The sequence below is a fragment of the Silene latifolia genome, chromosome Y, assembly GCF_048544455.1.
Source record: "Silene latifolia isolate original U9 population chromosome Y, ASM4854445v1, whole genome shotgun sequence".
NCBI lineage: Eukaryota > Viridiplantae > Streptophyta > Magnoliopsida > Caryophyllales > Caryophyllaceae > Silene > Silene latifolia.
In genome coordinates this window covers 216,744,411-216,764,942 of record NC_133538.1, presented here as the reverse complement: position 1 = coordinate 216,764,942, position 20,532 = coordinate 216,744,411, and the positions used below count along the sequence as shown (strand labels likewise).

Genomic DNA, 20,532 nt, shown 5'->3' with positions numbered 1-20,532 from the left:
CGAGTCGGTTTTGACTCGTTTCGATAATAATTAAAACCGTAAGTCAAACGCAAATTCCGTCAAGACCAAAGTTCTTAAACACGAGATTACAATAAAATTGAGTATTCATACGACCCATTTCCAAATTCGTTTACCCAACGTTCAAAAGAATTGTCATTTTCCCCCCGATACGCCCTTATTTCGAAATAAAAAGTTTTACACGGTTTAAACTATTTTTAAACATCTCGAAACTATCTAAATAAATACTTTTCTTCAAAATATAATAAAATTATATTTCTTTGAATTATTTTTACTTTAAATACTTAAATATCAACTTTTATTTGATTAATAAATTATTTCCAAAATATATTAACGGTCCGAAATTACGGGGCGTTACAATAAGTGAGAAGTTTCCTTAGCTAGGGTTGATGGGGAATTAGGGGAAACCAAAATGGGGGACGATTCATCCTTAATCTAATATGTTCACATAATTTATTTGCTTGCTTGTTGTGATCTCAACTTATGCACATGTTATGTTTGATGAAATGCGAGCCTATGAATCCTTTCAGTTTTTACCCACCACTTACCTTTTCAATGAGACTTGTAAGACATAAAACAACTCGAGTCGCATTAGACCATGCATATAGTTGAGTAGGGAGGATTAAGTCGACTTGTAGGTGTTGTACAATCTAATCGATTCGGCTCCGGGACCCAAACCTTCCTAGGATTGTAAGATATAAACCAACTCGATCCTATCACAACAATAATTGCTTGCTTATAATTTGAGAATACGTTTGTATGATCAATTTCCATGAATCCCCTATGAACCCATGACACCCTAGTGGTTTTAATCAATTGTTTACATCTCTTTTTAATCATCTTGCTTGTTTATTTACATTGTCATTTAGTTTAGTGATCTTCTTATCTCAACCCAAATCGTGACACCCTTAGACACCACTCCTTGAAATCGAAAATCCTACATCAATACCCGTCCCTTGGGATCCAACCTTTGCTTACCTCTTTAATAATAGTAAAGTAGTTTGTGAAGTTATAAATATTGTTTTGGTCTAGGTGCTCCTAACGACAAGTAACCGAAAACGATAGTCCGACCAAAAATGGCGCCGTTGCCGGGGACGGTGTTAACTTGATTTGATTTTCTTTGATTGTTCTTAGTTGTGTCTTTCTTTGCCTTGGGGAAGTAAAACTCCTCAAGGTTTGTTCTAATTGTTTTCAAGTTGTTTGATATTTTGTATGTCTAGAAGATCACAGGGTAACTTGTTACCCATTGATCATGAAATTGAAAGAACTTTGACAACCAATAGAAGACTTGCTAGAAATACTTTGAGAGATATTGGTGAGATTGTGGATATTCAACCAAACAATATTGAGTTCATCAACCCTTTTGCAAGAGAAGAAGAGGAGAACCCAACACAAAACCTACCACAAAATCAACCCACAATGCCTAAATTTTCATCAAATTCCGTACCAACCGAGGAGAACCTACCTAGTGCTACTCCCACACCACAACACTTGACCGATAATTTCATTGCAAAATCCGCATTTATCCAATTAGTCGAAAGAAGTCAATTTGGGGCGGGGGGGGGGGGTGGGGGTGCCTAGTGAAGACCCTCATTCCCATATGGAGACTTTTTGGGACTATTGTGATGCGATTTCACAAACCGGAGTTACTCAAGACCAAATTCAATGGGTCTTATTTCCTTTTTCTTTGATTGGTACCGCGAAACAATGGTTAAAGAGCCTTGATAAGACTACTCTTGGTATTGACTCTTGGAAGAAATTGGCTCTTTCTTTCTACAAAAAGTTCTATCCTCCGGAAAAGACTAACATGCTAAGAGCCCAAATCACAGGGCATAAACAAAGGGACAAAGAATATTTGTATGAAGAATGGGAGCGATTCAAAGGAACTTGTCGCTCATGTCCTCATCATGGACTTAACGAGTGGTTCTTGGTACAACAATTTTGGAATTGTCTTTATGAAGACTACCAAAACATTCTCAACATGGGATCAAATGGTATGTTCACCGAAGTTGATGATAATCAAACATGGAACAAGATTGAGGAAATGGCGGTCCATAACTCACAATATAGTAGACCTCGGAAGGCTACTAGAGGAGGAAATCATGAAGTGGACTCTATTACTCAATTGGGTGATCAACTTAGTGCTCATATTGATACCATTAATTTGAAGTTTGAGAAGGCTATGGCTAAACTTGAAGAAGCCTCCAAATCACCTAAGCAACATGTTAATGCCATGGTGGCATCTTCATCAATTCCAAGTGGAATATGTGAGAATTGTGGAACTTTGGGACATGACCAAAGTGAATGTAGGGGAACAAGTGAGCAAGTGAATGCTTTTCAAGCATACAAGAGTGGTACCCCTTATTCCAACTATTACAATGAAAACACGAAATTCCATCCAAATCTCTCATACAAAAGCCAAAATGTTCAAAACCCCCAACCAATATACACCCCACCTCCAATGAGAAACCAAAATCAAAGACCCTTTTACAACCAAAACCAAGGTTTCCAAAATCAAACTCCATACACTCAATCAAATGACCAAGGTTTTGACGTTCAAAAAGCGATCCTCCAAATGCAAAAGAATCAACAAGAGTTTTTCACTCAAATGCAAAAGGATACCCAAGTAAAAGACATCACTATTAACAACATACTAGCTCACACAAAGATGCTGGAGACCCAAATGTCTCAATTAGCGTCTTCAAGTTCACACAGACAAAAGGAGCAGTTACCACCTCAAGGTAATCCCCCAAGACAAGAATCGGTGAGTTCCATCCATTTGAGGAGTGGTACAAGGTATGAAGGGCCGAAGAAGCCCGTTAATGAAGATATTGTGAATGCTAGTGACAAGGAAAGAGTTGTTGAAAACTCTAAAGAAGAAGAACCCACCATTCAAGAAGTTTCAAAGAAGGATGAAGAGAAGGCCAAATAAAAGGAGCCTATTGTGATTAGACTTCCATTCCCGAGTCGTCAAGCTAAGCCTAAGTTTGATGACCAACTTGGAAAATTCATGGAGATTGTGAAGAATTTAGAAGTCTCAATTCCATTTACGGAATTAATCAATCATGTTCCGGCCTACGCAATGTATATGAAAGATATCCTTACAAAGAAGAAATCAATCCGGAAGCTTGAGACTATTCCTTTCACTAAAGTGCGTAGTGCTATTCTTCAAGGAAGTTCACCTCCAAAGCTCAAGGATCCGGGAAGTTTCTCCATTCCATGCACTATTGGTGACACTAGGATCAACAAAGCTTTATGTGACCTTGGGGCAAGTGTTAGTGTCATACCATATTCGGTAAGCAAGAGGCTAGGAATGGGAGAACTCAAATGCACCAACATCACGCTTCAAATGGCGGATAGATCAACAAAAATACCTTTAGGGGTATGGGAAGATGTTCCCGTAAGAATTGGCAAATTCTTCATCCCACTGGATTTTGTTATTGTCGACATGGAAGAAGCCTCCAACATTCCTATTATTTTAGGAAGACCTTTATTGCACACGCGGGATCGGTGATCGATGTAAAACATGGAGAGCTCACCCTTGAAGTGGGAGATGAAACCATCACTTTCAATCTTGACAAGACTATGAGAGCTCCACGATTGCATGAGCCATGTTTTATGGTTGATCACTATAGCCGGAAAGATGATAGGAAGAAGTTGGCATTTCAATGGAAGAAGAAAGTGGATGATGCTCCATCAAAAGAGCAAGGTAATTGCAACAATGAGAACTTGAAAAGCTCACCCATGACAAGTGAAGAAGAAGGCCTCATTGGCCAAGAAAAGAAAGAAGTAGAGTTGTCTTCATCAACTCAAGACATTTTTAGTGATCAAGTGGACGAAGTATGTGGTCTTTGGGATGATGAGTTTGAAGGGATATTCAATCCTTATATTGGTAATGCTATGGCCTAAGACCATCATGGAGAATAACAAGTGCAAAGGTCTATTGCAGATCTTTATCATGACAATGAACAAGCTTTCAATTACTTCTTCAAGGTGTTGAGTAACATCAACAACACCTTGAACATGCCCCCTTGACATCTCATTATTGGATGAGAGTTTGGTGGAGTCCTCCCTAAACCACAACTTGTAAATATTCTAAGTCCCTAACTTGCATTTTAATTATCGTATTGCATTTTAGTCATTTTTGGATTTACATTTCTATGCCTTGATCAAAATTTTCATCATTTTGAGAGAAGTGAGGGAGGGACTTACGAGTTTATTGATGTATAGTGTTTTGCCTTAATGTGGGGATAGCAATTGCCTAGGCTATCCATGCCTTTGTAGTGACCCCACAATGAAGAACACAAGAATTGAAGAATCAAATGATACGGGTTACGAAGCACCCATGGATGGACCTGAATCCGTGTGGAAATAGCAGAATCCGAGGGACCCGAGAGGAATCCGCAAGTCTTGAAATGAACCTGAGCGTCCAGTGCATAAGACGCTCATCTTGTGAAGCTGCAGACTTAATCTTTGGGACTGACTGAGAATCCGAGCGTCCCAGTAAGGAATACGCTCGTCTCAGCCAGGACGGTCGTGCCAGAAGGAAGACGCTCGTCTTTACACTATCAATTTTTGGGATTTCTCCCTGGAAGAGAATCCGAGCGTCTCCAGTGTAGGACGCTCGTCCAAGCTCAAGAATCTGCTTGTCTTACCTTCGCGACGCTCGTCCCCAGGCGCTTTTCCTGAACCCAGAAATTGGAGAATCCGAGCGTCCCGACCCTGAAACCGCTCGTCTCCCTTTGCTTTTCAAAAATTCAACGGGTCTTTTAAACCCTCCTTCCCAACTCATTTTCATTATTTCAAACACAAATACTACCCAAAACCCCAAAACCCCAAAACCCTCATCCTCTCCATCAACAAAAATCAAATTTCTCAACTAAAACCAACAAAATCAAATCCAAACTTCCTCAAAACAAAAATTAATCACTCTTTTAGCAACAACAAGTGATTAAAACACCAAAATATTCAAAGTTTTGAATCGATTTTTGGGACACAAGGCAAAATTCATCTATCCCAAATCGATTTGGGCATTATTAGAAATTGAAGATTCGAAGCTTTCATTGGTGTTACTAAGCAAAGAAGTATGACAAGAACAAAAGGCGGAATCAAGGCACCCCAAAAGAAGAACCTTTCTAAGAGACAACAAGCTCTTCAAGACAAACAAGCATCAAAGGCATTGGTAGTTCATAATGCAAGGTTGGAGATTCAAGAACAAGATCCTCCTATGGAAGCTACTACTTCTACTACTCCGGTTATTGAACAATTAGCCAATTATCCGGAGGTAATTTTCACTTCCGAATCCCATAGGAAGAAATTTATTCTCTTTGCTAAGAAAACCATCATGCCTACCAAGTTCATTTGTCAAGATGCATTGTCAAAATTGGGTGTTCTTGAGCAAACAAAGACCTTTTTCGAGTCTATGGGATTGAGTAAATTGTTTGAAATGCAAGAATTGACCTACTCCTCCCTCACGTTAGAGTTTTTGAGCTCTTTGAATGTCACTGTAACACCCCCATTTATTCGGGAGCCTTTAGCTAGACATCCCAAGTGAATGAGAGCGTTACCATCTCGGTTTCCCGAGGTAGTGAATAACAAAGTACAACAAACCAAAATACTTTAATTAAAACTTTAATGATTACACGTTTATTACAAATTAACCAACTAAACTTAATATAAAATAAGATACAACTTGCAGCGGAAATAAATAAAGTGATAAAATATTCTACGTGGTCTAGACTTCTAGGTAGACCGACCAAGTCCTCACGCATCCCATAGCTCCCAAGTCAGCTAATCTTTAGTACCTGACAAATCTGCTCCCCATTATGGTTCACCGCAGGTGTTCACGAATACACAGTCAACCCCGAGATTGAGTAGGAATAAATACAAACAACAAAAACATACGATATCAATCCAATTTCTTTTTTACATTGCACAACCCCCTGACAACGTGCTTCTCCCCTTTTACTTAGCACACTAATCATCCCGCCAATCCCTGGCCGGGGCAGCCTCAACCCGAAGGTGAGTAAACACACACTACATTACCAAAAGGTAATGTCTGCCTCAACATATAGTTGAGTAATATCCACCAGATGGCCTGCAGACCAATCTGGGGCCTGCCTCGAGTACACACGATAAATATCGTCTGCTAGAATAAATCTGTTCAACCACTGCACATTACTATCAGTAATGTCTGCCAGAATAAATCTGTTAATACTACAACAATACTCCACCAAAATATAACCAACATATACAATATAATTCTCCCTTCCAACAACTTCCATGAAATCAACCAACAAAATTCTCATATGATCAATTCACTTTAATGTAAATCATCCAACAAACATTATCGAGTAAAAGTTTAGTAGGATTTATTCCTACCTGATCAGTAAGTCCAATTAATGCAAAGCAAGTCCAAGTAATTAGGAAAGCGAATCCAATAAGCAATGCTTCTCAACAAACCCGTCACCTAATAATAATATTTATAATTTAATTACTAATTACTCAATTCACTTTTATAAATAAATTAAACTAATTATAAAACTAGTTATATTAATTATATTATTATGTACGTTACTAATTAAAACCCGTCTTAAGGTTAACCAACGCTCACCAATCCCGTGTCAACCCTAAATAAACCAGTCTCCATCTCGTTTATCAATAAACAACGAAATAATAGAGTAATTATTGAACTATACACGCCAATATCATACCATGACACAACCTCTCAACCAAAACAACTCCCGTGAGGCCTCCCTTCACCCGCATACCAAGCCCAAATCCGACAACCACCAGACCTGCCACGAACACCACTGAGGGCCTCCACTACCGACAGCCCAGTCACTGTCTTAACACTACTCCTAGCCACCACGAGTGGTCACAAATCCACGCCCTAACATAATACCCCAATATACGAACCCGAGCCTGACGCAACCTATACAAACGCACGATTACACCACTGTTCACGACCACCATCACCACTACAGACTACCACCGACCTCCACTGTGTTCTATAACCACCACCAATCCACAACTACCCCACATAACCGTGCCCTCGACCCGATACCCACACAACCCGACAACAACCACAACACCAACACTCCCCTGTTCTGTTAATCACTAGTCACCACCACCACAAACCACGACCTTCAACCCCAAAACCACCACCACTTTGGTCGACCCTCCTTCATGGCCCCAACCAACCCAAGTTCGAGTCAAAATAGTCAGGGTAAGGTGTATAAAACCGGGTCACATCTATAAACTATAACATACTCTTTTTCTCGTATCTCAGGCCAACCCCCGTGCAAACCACCGCCCATAACCACCCTTGACCACCCATTGTGGCCGCCTCAACCTAAGGTACCATCCAAACCAAGCCTAGGTCACGACGGTCAAGGCAAAGAGTGTAAATCCATGTTAATCGCGAACACGACCGCCCCAAACAAACCTCCTGAAAACACCCCTCTCCTGTCAGTCAACGGTGGGTTCGGCCATTCTCTGATGTCCCACGGTAAAAGTCATTGTCTCGGCTCAATTAACGGTTGTTTATTCAACGAGTTATATTAGTCTTAAGGTGTGTATGTTATGAGACGATTAGAATATTACCTTGTGACGATCTCCTAGCTAGCTCCTCTCGTTTCTTTCAATTTATGATTAATTTCTCAGATTTAATAGGGATTTATAATGTAGGATTATAGAGAATACGAGGTCGATAAAGAAACTATTATAACTTACCTTATTCTAATTAGTATAGGAATTATTATTATTATAATTGCCATTATATTATTATTGTTACATGTTGTAGTCTTACGATAAGTAGGATTTCCTCATACAATATTTACTAATTTATTATTGTCATAACTTTATTATTATTTTTAATATAACTGTTATTACCTTTATATGTTATTATTTTCATATTATATTATTATTAATTCCCGATACAAAACCCAATCACACCCATACTATACTAATAAATTTCGGCGCTAACAACAATGGCACACGGCCCAATGCTAAATATTAGCTAAACCCAATTCCCGACTTGGATGCTTAATTTATTATTTAATTAACGGCTTATTGTAATTATTATTAGAAATATCTTTAATCAATTATTAAATTACATAAATTACTTTTATAAATTATTATCAAAATACGGAGTATTACAGTTACCAAGGTGGAGACCCTAACCAATATTGAGTTTCGTCTCAAGAATGTTGATCGAAAATTGTCTTATGACGAAATTGGTAAGATATTTGGTCTTAGTGATAACCCGAAATACACAAAGAAGCCTACCAAGTATGACCTCGCTCCTCTATGGAAGGTCATTTCCAGAAAAGAATTTACATCTTATCATGACTGTCGTGCTCTCTTAGTCCATCATCCGGGCATAAGAGTATGGTATAAGGTTGTTGGGAATACCTTGATAGCTAGGAAAGGCACAAATCATCTTACCGAACTTGATTTTGTTCTTCTTGAGTCGGCTTTGAACATTGGGAGAGAGTTCACAAAGCCATACAATGCTTTACAACTTTTAATTGATAGATGGCTTAATGTTGATTGTGGCAAAGAAGGCACGGGCTTTATTTTCAACGGAGGATTAGTGACTTATTTGGCTAAGCACTTTAACCGGGATTTCAACAAGAATGATGCTTATACACCGGTAAAGGGAGGCCCTACCAATTGATCTAGCCACCATGATTCTAAAGTTCAAATGGGTCAAGAATGATACTCTTGATAAGAAATTTGGGTGGTTGACAAATGAAGCTAAATCCTTCACATTGCCTAGCAAGATTTGCCGCTTGAATGTTCATAGACCGAATTACCTTCTCCCACTCTCCGAAGAAGCCGAATACATCCTTCAACACCAAGGGGAAGAAGTTGCCAAGCCCTCCTCCTCCATTATCACCCCACCTTATCCATTTGACTACCACGAGTTCAACCCCGAAAATGTCAAGGCGGGAAACGATTACTTGACTCTATTGATGAGGGAAATGCATAAACAAGCTTATAATGATAGAGTTGATGCTTACAAGGCACAATATCCGCCCCTCCTACATCTTGCTAGGCAAGGACTTCTCGATCCATCTTGTCCTTTGCCTAGTTGGGTAGATAAGGAGGTATTATTTCCTAGCACTTCAAAAGGTGGTAGACCGGGTGAAGAGGAGATGGTTGTTGATGAGAGTGATGAGCAAGAGGTGAAGATGAAGAAGTTCAAGAAGAAGAGAAAAGTGAGGCTGAACAAGAAAGTGCAAGTGAGAGTGGAAATGATTCCACATCCATGGAGGTTGATGATGCCTGAAGTTAGGAAGTTGATGATGATGATGATGATGATGATGATACGATGGGTGAGGATTATCAAACACTTAGAGGATCCTACATGCTTACACCTCCTTTATGGTTTGTCTACTTCTCTTGTTCTTATTTTATCTTGATCATTTTGTGGTGTCCTAGCAACATTGGAGGACTAACACCCTGGTTCCATTAAGGTGTTCATTTTATTGTTCCCAACTTTCAAAATCCAAAATGACAAATTTTTGTTTCATGCATTGCATTTTTATGCATGAACTCACCCAATTTTTGACATTATAAATAGTGTCTATTTTGGTTTGGGGAAGTTTATGCATATGCATTGGGATCTAATTTAAATTATGCTCTCCACCATAATAAAAACCATGCATCATATAGCATAGCTTAGTTTGCATTCACTCTTGTTTATATATCGTTTGCATTTAGCTTAGAAATCCTGCATATTCATGTAAATTGCATAATTTCCTATCGTATTGGCCATTGAGGACAATGCCCATACTTGTGTGGGGATGAGAAATTCTAACTTGACCTTTTTAAAACAAAAATGATAAAAATCGAATTTTTTTGAAAAATACAAAAATATGTCCTTTAATTTCATTAAAACAAAATACAAAAAGATTGAAAAATTAAAAAATCCAAAATTATGTTCATTTCCTTTGTAGTGTAGTCTTGTATATATTGTGTTTGTTCATCCTTTTTCACATTGATCGACTATGCGTCTATGCCACATCTGAGTTATGAGGATATAGAAGACCGCATGGTATGATCTTTCCAATCTCCTTTTTCCTCTTTATGTTAATGACTATGTGGCTTTATTTTAATTGATGCGGTATAAACAATGTGAATTTAGGATTGCATTTAGATTATTTGGCATACTAGTTGGTAGAAGCATATGCACTAGAGATGTATATATGTTAGTTGCATCATGGCATGTAGTTGTGTGTTAGGAAAAATTTTGTGAAACCGTCTATTTGGGAAGCTTGATAAGTGTATGTAAGGCCCTTGTAGATACTTTTTCTTCTTAAGACTTTGCTTGTTAGAATGCTTGTAAAACACCCTAGGATGTGTCATACTAGTATCCTTTGACCCATGGATTAAGGCCTAGTCAAGATTACCTTGTGGTGTGATAACTCCTTGGCTACCGTTTATTCCAAGGTGACCCTTGAAACCATGCATCCATCATCCATGTTCTACCACATTTTGTCATCAAAGGGAATGGGCACAAAAATCGTTCAAAATTTGAGTTCAAGAAATGAAATGAAAAGTCAAAAAGTTTGCAAATTGCATCAAAGGAAAAGAGGAGTAACAAGAATGAAAACTCATATGCTTCAAATATAAGGACCCTCGCTACTAATTGGGGTGACTTTGAAAATGTTCAAAAAAAATGAAATGCAAGAAAAATTTGAAATTGTCAAGTGTTGAAAATGCCAAACATCAAAAGAAATGGCCAAGTCAGATGTTCTCAAAATGTCAATGCCACAAAATGGGGGGAAAAACAACAAAAAGCAAACTCCCATATCAAACTCAAGTTCTATTGATCCCTTTTCCATCGTATCCACTTTTGTGCATGGTAGAGAGGGGACGACCCTTCTTCTTGTCTAAGCAAGAAGGGGAATTCCGCGATCCTTCAGTGTTTCTAACACCATAGGGAGTCTACTCTTGACGAAAGCAGTTAACGATTGAGGACAAAGGTACCCTAGCTTGACACAACTTGGAGGAGATTTATTGGTATCCTTCTAGGCTTAGTAGTTTGAAGAAACCATATCTATAAGGAATGTGTACCCTTGAATTGCTTCCCTTTTAGATAATTTCTGTCACTTAGATGAGGAAAGTGGCTATTCTTTTGTAGACGCATCCATTACTTGATTTTGTGTGCTTTAATGATTGGATGTGTCGCCATTTTGGCAAGCCCTACCTTGCCTTGCAATAAGGCATCCTACCTTATGGTTGTCTTGTTGTGAGTTGAAAGGGCGGAGTGAGACCCGCTAATTGTCTCATATCGGTTATATTAGTAGGTTAGTTTAAATAAGGGTCCAAGTTTTGTCACCTCTTTACTCGAGACGAGCAAAAGTTCGGTTTGGGGATATTTGATGTGACCAATATTTGAGCATATTTAGTCTCCGAATTAGCCTCGTTCCTATGCTTTTTAGTGCATATTTGGGTCATTTACTATCTTTAGTCTTTCAATTAGCATATTCTTTGAGGTATTGTTTCCTTGGTAGGAGAGGAGTGCAAACCTTGCATTTTCATGGCAAAATGGAGCTAAATTGATCGAATCTAATGACCAAGCATCAAAGTAAAGACAAGAATAGAAGGCCTATGTAAATAATGTAGTAGATGGGCAATGATGAGAAGATCCTTGTATCAACAACATAATCCTTGAGGATTGTTGGAAGAAGAAAAGAAGAAATGAAGAAGAAACTTGTTGAGCCACAATCCGCTCGTCGCAGCCTCGGGACGCTCGTCGCAGCCCTCCAGAATCCGAGCATCCCCCCACCCAATCCGCTCATCCTGGACCTCCACAATCCACTCGTCCCGACCATCTGGCCGCTCGGATTCCTTCACAGTGCAAAACGTCCTCTCCCTTAGTCCACTCGGGATGCGCATATTCCTTGAAGACTAGCGAAGCGGAGATGCGCATCTCCTTCGAGAGGAGCACTTCCTCAACTTTTCTTAAGGGTCTTAATCATCATTTAAGCCCTTAGTAACCCTAATTTATGTACCTAATCCTTAGTATAAATACCCCTTTGTACTAATTAGATTATCATGTCCTTCTTATGCAATCTTAATCTCATTTTAATCTTGTAATCAACTTTTAATTAAGCAGTAATACAAATCTCATTTCCTTAATTTCTCTATTGTTCATCATTTATTTTGAGTAATTGAAGATTATTTGGGTATTATTGGGAGATTGACAACCTTCCATCAATCATCAAGTACTTCTATTATTCTTTGCTTAGTAAAATTCTTTAACCCTTGTTTTAATTATTGTTAATCATTTCCATTCATTCATCATGTTTTGCTTTGTTAATATGATTGACAACCTTGTTAGCATGTTAAACTTGATAATGAGTGAGTAGTTTCCTTAGCTAGGGTTGATGGGGAATTAGGGGAAACCAACATGGGGGACGATTCATGCTTAATCTAATATGTTCACATAATTTATTTGCTTGCTTGTTGTGATCTCAACTTATGCACATGTTATGTATGATGAAATACGAGCCTATGAATCCTTGCATTTTTTTACCCATCACTTACCTTTTCAATGAGACTTGTAAGACATACACCAACTTTAGTCTCATTAGACCATGCATATAGTTGAGTAGGGAGGATTACTTCGACTTGTAGGTGTTTACAATCTAATCGATTCGGCTCTGGGACCCAAACCTTCCTAGGATTGTAAGATATAAACCAACTCGATCCTATCACAACGATAATTGTTTGCTTATAATTTGAGAATATGTTTGTATGATCAATTCCCATGAATCCCCTATGAACCCATGACACCCTAGTGCTTTTAATTAATTGTTTACATCTCTTTTTAATCCTCTTGCTTGTTTATTTACATTGTCATTTTGTTTAGTGATCTTCTTATCTCAACCCAAATTATGACACCCTTAGACACCACTACTTGCAATCGAAAATCCTACATCAATACCCGTCCCTTGGAAACCGACCTTTACTTACCTCTTTACTAATAGTAAAGTAGTTTGTGAAGTTATAAATATTGTTTTGGTCTAGGTGCTCCTAACGACAAGTAACCGAAAACGATAGTCCGGTCATAGCAAAACTGCCTTATTAAAACCTTGCTAAGATTAGCAAATAAACAATAAGGAAATAAACAACTACCTATAATCTATTATCTAGAATAACGAAAACTGAAAATAGAAAACTTGTGCTCACAATCTGGCCAGCCATTCACGTGTTCAGCTCCTCTAAGACCAACTTGTTGTCCTTGGAATCCATGTAGGAAAGACAGACTCGAGCTTGCTTTCATCGCCACCCCATGTTATCATATTCACCATATTTGAGCCCATTTTGAAACCTTCGGAAATGTGAGTTACATTTCGACTAATCAAGACCTCATTTTTAGTTTATTCTAGTGCTCCCGCATCAATAGTCATTGTGACTGGTTGTGCGAACGACTTGTCCTTATCATTGTGACTCGTTGTATGAAGTATTTTTCCTTGTTCATTACAGATTGTGACTCGTGTGAACCATTTGTCCTTGTCATTGTGACTCATTGTGGTAACCATTTGTCCTTGTTCACTTGTCATTGTGGTACATTGTGTGAACCATTTGTCCTTGTCATTGTGATACATTGTGTGAACCATTTGTCCTTGTTCATTAGTCATTGTGACTCGTTGTGTGAACCATTTATCCTTGTCATTGTGACTCCTTATGTAAACTATTTGTCCTAGTTCATTAAGAATTGTGACTGGTGTGACCATTGCCAGGGTTGTCGTATACCTATCAAAAATAACTAACTACACTAACTATATAGCTAGGAAAGTCAGGTCGATCTCCTCAGGGAGGCAAGATATCTGTAAGGTCCGTCTATTTGGTCACAAATGGGGGGGGGGGTTGTAATTTGATTTCTAAACTAATTAAGGTTTTAAAAGAAGAGAAATAAAGAAAGAGCAATTAAGGCAGAAAATAGAAATAAACTATCAATAGAGAAGGGGCATGTCAGGATTTCGGTTCACTAAGGTAGTCCAGTGACTCAACTGTAAACAACTTAGATGAATTACTGCGACACGGATATGGAAAGGTCCTTCCAGTCCACTTTCTACCCTAGATTCCCACTAACTTAACTTCCGTCCTCGTCAGGGTAGTCTACTGTTCATAGCAGGTCTATTTAGTCCAATCTTCCGATCTAGGATTAAATTTAACCAGATTAAAAGGTGACTCAGAAGCGTGCACTCAACTAAGTCGGTAAATACAGTTATATTGCTATGGGGACAGAATCTCACAAATAATTCATCCAACTTATTTACTACATCGTCACATTTCAACCGTAGATCCCCTAATCCTAACATGAAACAAATTAGCTACTCATGCTATCAGTATCGTCAAAACTAACAACGATGAATAAACTAATATTAAACATGATGAGACAATAATAAAATTGCATAAAAGGTAATTAGGGAAGAATATTAAATGAAGTAAAATAAATAATTAAAGTAAATGAAAGAGAGATTAATATTAAAAAGGGAGAAAGAGATTACAATCGCAAGAATCCGGCGTAAAGAACAAACAAATCCGAGCGAGAAAATCCGAAAGCAAAAGTTACAGTGGAAGGAAGAAAAGTAACGCAGTCTTTTACTGTGAAGATGAATGATAAGATAAAACTTGGATCCTCATGACCTAGTTGAAGTACGTTTAAATAGAAAAAATGCCAAGTCTAATAACTAAAACGAGTTCACGGGCTAATTAAAGCTCACGACAGCCAAAACCAGTCGATCGAGTAGTCTGAAACCACTCGATCGAGCATTTCTCTAGATAATCTACTCGATCGAGTAGAATTGTTACTCGATCGAGTAACCTCTAATTCCAGCGCTTCTTGATCGATTAAAATATTACTCGATCGACCATTCTCAGCTATAGAAACCACTCGATCGAGTGTTCTTCCTCCAAAACAGCTCAAACTCGTGACCGACTGCTCCGTAGACCGTTCCTTCACACATCCTAATGCAAGATCTCACTCTGAACAATCTCGTCCCCTCAAAATGCATGCAAAAAAAGGACTAAAATGGTACGATTCGACTACTTTCGCGTTCATTTCTACAAAATGGACAAAACGAACCAAAGTAGCCAATTCGGGGCATAATGCAATATAAACAGTACGAAAGTACATAGAAATACGTGCTAAAATAGGCTAAAAAGACTATACAAAATGCACGTATCAAATCTCCCCAAATCGAACCTTTACTCATCCTCGAGTAAACAAAAATGCAAATAATGGAACGGAAATGAAAACTCAGAGCTAACTTAACTTGTCTACTTGAACCAATTTAATGCAACAAAAATTAACAGTTATAGCTATGCACTCAATACGCAAACGAGTTATAAGCTGTTCAGAAATATAGCCAACCTATCGACCTTGCAAGACCAACAAAATTGGACTCTCACGTGGTCACTCTTCTCTCATGAAGCAAAGGGTGAATAATATATGTGAAAGAGAGAAAGAGAAACAGTCACTTACCTAACTGCGACCTACATAGAATGCATGCAATAAAAATGAAAGATGATTCAAGTACTAATGCACACACTCCAACCATTAATGTCCGTCACAGCCGAGGGCTTACAAATGATATGGGAATAGTAAGGTTCAGGTGAGAAAAGGCAGGGTGTCACAAGGAAGGTCCACGGACAAATAACCATCTATCTTCCATGTCCGGTAGTCTGTGGTCAGCCAAGTCTGAGAGTGCATGGCACCTAGGCTCAGATACCTATCACCGTCTATGTAAGGTAAGTCACGAGGCAAGACGGTGAGGAGAGAATGGGCAAGAAAGGTAGCTACGCCACCGCAGACGATAGTGCCCATGAGCTTATCTTTCTGAGCCTGGAAGTACCTGGCGGTCAAATACGCGATGTTGACGGTAAAGGGACCCTCGCCGTCGATGTTCAGGTAACCGCCTAAGATGGAGAGCTCGTTGTTGTTGATGTTGTTTGGCTCCTTTCGACCAAAAATAGTGCTCCCCATCAGTCTAACAAAGTAACGGGCGGGAGGTAGGTGGACCTGAGCGAGCTTTCGCTCTTGAAAAGGGGTCTGTGCCAAAGCCCGCCAAAGATGACTAATGACCTTTCTAGGGGCGATAGTGGTGCCCGTAAAATAAAGGCCAAGTCGGGTACCAAACTCCTCAAGTGTTATAGAAAAGGTCCGGTTATACAACCGGAAGGACACAGAAAGACTAGTAGGGACAGCGTCGTGTGCCCCTGAGGAGAAGGTGAAGGAGCTGAAGAACTCAAGGCTCAGCTCCCTAAAAGTGTGGCCGCTCATAGTGATGAGTCCGGCCATCCCCGTGCCCCGTAAAAGCTCACAAACTGGCTCGTCGAAGCCGAGCCTCTGAAGTGACGTACGGCAAAGAAAGCGCGTAGGGAGAAAGTCACAGTCAACCAAGTTATAGAACCTCTCACGATGAATACTATTAATAAAAGTTACCTGCAGGTACTCAGGGTGGGAGTCAAGAGTGTCGTCCACTCAGATCGTAACACGGCCAGCAGCGGGTGTAGCACGACCACGACCGTGACCCCGACCTCTAGAACCTGAAGTAGAAGACCGTCCACTGACGGTACGAGGAATTAGAGCCGCCCGTAAAGCAGTTGCGACTGCGGGTGAGTCCGCCACAGGTGTGCTCACCACGGCTGAAGTAGAGGTTGTGGCTGCAGCTGTGACCGCCACTGAGGAATAAAGACTAGCAGCACTGCTAGCAGTAGTAGTGGCTGTGACTGAGGTGGTAGCTGAAACAGGGCTAGCAGCAGTGCTAGCAGGCGTAAAAACAGTACCATCAGCAGAGACTAAGAACACGGGAGCTGCGGTAATAACAGAAGTGGAGGCGGTGGTGACAGCAGGGACCACCGTCTCAGACAAGGACGGACTAGAAGTCGAGCTAGTTGAGGGCACGGAGCTAAAATCCATCCTAAACAAATAAGGCAGGGGAATTTGATAAGCGATTAACGAATTAGCAGCACTGAAAAACTGCAGTTAACAGCAGAGAATTCCCAAAGACGGCGAAAAATCCGACTAACAACCCTTATTCCCATAATTTTCCTCAAAAATTCGAATGGTAGCATGTAAACAGCGATAGGGGAAGGGTAGCAGATGACAAAAGCAACAATTTAAGCAACAATGGAGACAAATTGAGCTAATGGCTGCAGCAAAAGCCAATTAATAGTCGAGAAATTAGACTGAATTTAACCCTAATCGCGAATTTCTCACAAAAATTCGAATTAAACAAGTAAAAATAAACGAGGCATGGGAATTAAGCATCAAGTAAGACAAATTAGCCATTTAATCAACATTATAGTAAAAAAATTCGACCTAATATGAACATCGAAACCCTAATTCCTAATTCACTTCATAAGAAGCAAAATTAACGAAATTAAAATGCAAAGAAGTGTAGGAATTACTTACTTGATGATTAGGAACCTACAAATTGAGCAATTAATCGACTAACAAGCATATTGGGCGATTTTTTGACCGAAAATTCGCAAACCCTAATTCCTCTAATAGACCGAGTAAAACAGCACGAATTAATTAGCAATAAACAAAATGTAGGTGGTAGATTTGGCAAATGGGCAAGAAAAATTGAGATTTTGGAGTTCTTTTAATCGCAAATAAGGAAGAAGGGGTGAAAAATTGGGAATAAAATGAAGTAATAGGAAAAATAAAGAAGTTAAAAGGACTCCCTGTGTGCAATTTCCACTTTCACTCGATCGAGTAGTTTAGAACTGCTCGATCGAGAACTTTTTGTATTAATCTACATCGAGAACTCCCCTTTTCAGCTTTTGTCGATCGAGTAACTGGAAACCATTCGATCGAACAATTCCACTCTATCGAGCTCTTTTCCTCGTGTAAGCTCTTGAATTTGCGTAAAATTCCCCAAACCTGCATAAAAACACTCGCAAAAATATCCCAAAATACCAAATACGAAAAGTAACAGTCTATAGTCTTCTAATCTATACTAAAAATGTCTAAATTCTAATTGCCCTAATTAAAAGCAATAAACAAATACGACGGAAATTTAAAATTGTTTATACAAATTGGTACACGGTGCATTTCCCCGCTCATTTCTCAAAGCAATTCAGTAGCCCCTTGGAGGGCTCCTGACTGGAGGACGTCATCTCAGCAACATTAATCGTCCTCTTCAATTTCCACGAGCTTGAACTTGAATCGTTATGAGGAGAATAGTTGACGTCCACATACGCGCGAACTTTTCTCATCCTTACTCCTTTCTCACCAGCTTTAACGTCATCGCTCCCACATTGACTGACATTAATTGCACAAAAACCATAGAGAGATCCTTCATTATTTTCATCTGTACCTGCAGCAAGGAAAACAGACGAACTTTCCTCCTTTTTGCTTTCAACCTGAGGCGGAGGGGTCACGATAGCAGCACAATGTTCCAAATCTTCAGTTGGAGTATCAGTAGGAGGGTCAGTAGAAGAGAGGGCATTGCAAGGCTGAGCTTCCATGGGAGCCCTTCGGAACTTAGACTGATGGAATATCAATTCCTCGTCCCCAACCTGAAAAGTCAATGTCTTGCCCCCGACGTCTATTACTGCACGGGCAGTAAATAAAAATGGTCTCCCTAAAATAATAGGGGTATGGGCATCTTCGGGTATGTCAAGTACAACGAAGTCAACGGGAATAAAGAACCTCCCAATCTTAATAGTTATGTCTTCTATGACACCTAGTGGCCGTGATATGCTACGGTCGGCCATCTGAACAGTCATATTTGTGCAATTAAACTTTGTCAAACCAAGTCTCTTAGCCAGAGACAGCGGTAAGACACTCACGCTAGCACCAAGATCGCATAACGCGTTATCAATCAAATGGGTACCAATATGACACGGAATCCAAAAACTACCCGGATCTGACTTTTTGGGGGGTAAATTATTCTGAACTAGGGCCGTCCCTACCTCGGTCAAAGCTACCGTCTCATGGTCGTTAATATGCCTCTTACGTGGCAAAATTTCTTTCATAAATTTAACGTAAGAGGGTACCTATGTCAGCAGTTCGGCGAATAGCACAGTGACTTGCAAGCTTTTTAGGAGTTCGGCAAATTTGCCGAATTGTTGATTAGCCTTAGTGCTCTGCAAACGCCTCAGGAAGGGCACCGTGATGGGTATCTCGAGCCCTTTATTCCTCTCTTCCAATGTATCAGCCGGATCAAGCTCTAAATCCTTCGAACGGGATTTCTTTCCTCTCGAACGAGGTCTTTCAGGCGATGTTTCACTCGATCGAGCACTAGCAGGCTCTCGATCGAGTTGTTCTTTATCAGAACTACTCGATCGACCAGAAATATCATTCGATCGAGCAGATTCTTCAGCAAATTCACTCGATCGAGTAGTTTTATTTACTCGATCGAGCACTTCTTTTTCCTGGTCACTCGATCGAGTAGAAATTTTACTCTATCGAGTCCTTTCTTCAGCAGTTTTACTCGATCGACCCCCAGAAATTAGTCGATCGAGTACTTTCTTTGTTGCCAGCTCTTTTTCTTCAATAGAACACTGTTCATCAGCAGTAATTACCTTCCCCGGGTCTGATTTCGTTCCTTCATATGAATAACCGCTCCTCAAATTGATTAAATTCACCGTCTCATGTGGATTCTTATCGGCTTGTGACGGTAAATGTCCCGGTTTCCTTGTGGACTGGTTCGCGGCTAACTGGGCAACTTGAGTTTCAAGTGCCTTGATAGATGCATATTTTTGTTGATTACTCAGTTGCCATTTGTTCGTCATAGACTGCAACATTGTCTTCAACTCACCTAGCTCACTTACCCCACGCACCAGAAGATGATGCACCTTGATTAGGTGTAGGAAACGAAGGAGGCTTCTGAAAGCCTTGTTGAGCCTTATGAGGAGGGACGTATGGTTGTTGCTGCTGCGGAGGAGGGGTAGGATTGAGCACATTTTGACTTGTCCACCTCAAATTGGGATGGACTGCCCCTTGGTTGTTATAATAGGAACCCCCTCCTTGCCTGTATTGTTGAAAAGCAAGGACCTGTTCCTTCTCCGTAAGACAACCAACAGCAGTTTGACCGCCGTTGCTCCCACACCTCTCACATATGACAGTCTCCCCTCTAGTAAGCAAATAAACCGTCTGAGGCTCCCTAGCAGAATGAAGCTCCAGCTTATCAAACCTAGCATTCATGGCTTCCAGCTGAGCCACAACTTGCTTATCGACTGCATGAACTGTTCTAATACCATCCCTCGGGTTTCCATACTCAGCACAGTGGGTCGCCATCTCTTCAATAAGAGCCCATCCCTTATCATCGTCGGTGTTCTTTTGAAATCTTTCGTTGGATGATGCATCAAGTATGGCTCTGTGATCATCGTATAGCCTATTGTAGAACTGATTGGACAGGAACCACGAATCAAAACCATGGTGAGGAATAGACCTCACCAATCTCTTGAAACGGCAACAAGCTTCATAGAAAGTTTCATCCGGTGCCTGTTTGAAACTTGTGATCTTGGCCCTCAGCT

The 20,532-nt window shown here is 39.9% G+C and overlaps 2 non-coding genes across 2 annotated transcripts; one reads left to right on the top strand and one right to left on the bottom strand.

Annotated features, from left to right (window-relative positions):
* Positions 1 to 1,825: 1,825 nt before the first annotated feature.
* Positions 1,826 to 1,932, bottom strand: LOC141635571 (small nucleolar RNA R71). Its single transcript, XR_012540248.1, has one exon. It is a non-coding gene; the product is annotated as a small nucleolar RNA R71 (small nucleolar RNA).
* An 18,494-nt stretch (positions 1,933 to 20,426) lies between these two features.
* On the top strand, positions 20,427 to 20,532 carry LOC141636291 (small nucleolar RNA R71). Its single transcript, XR_012540912.1, has one exon. It is a non-coding gene; the product is annotated as a small nucleolar RNA R71 (small nucleolar RNA).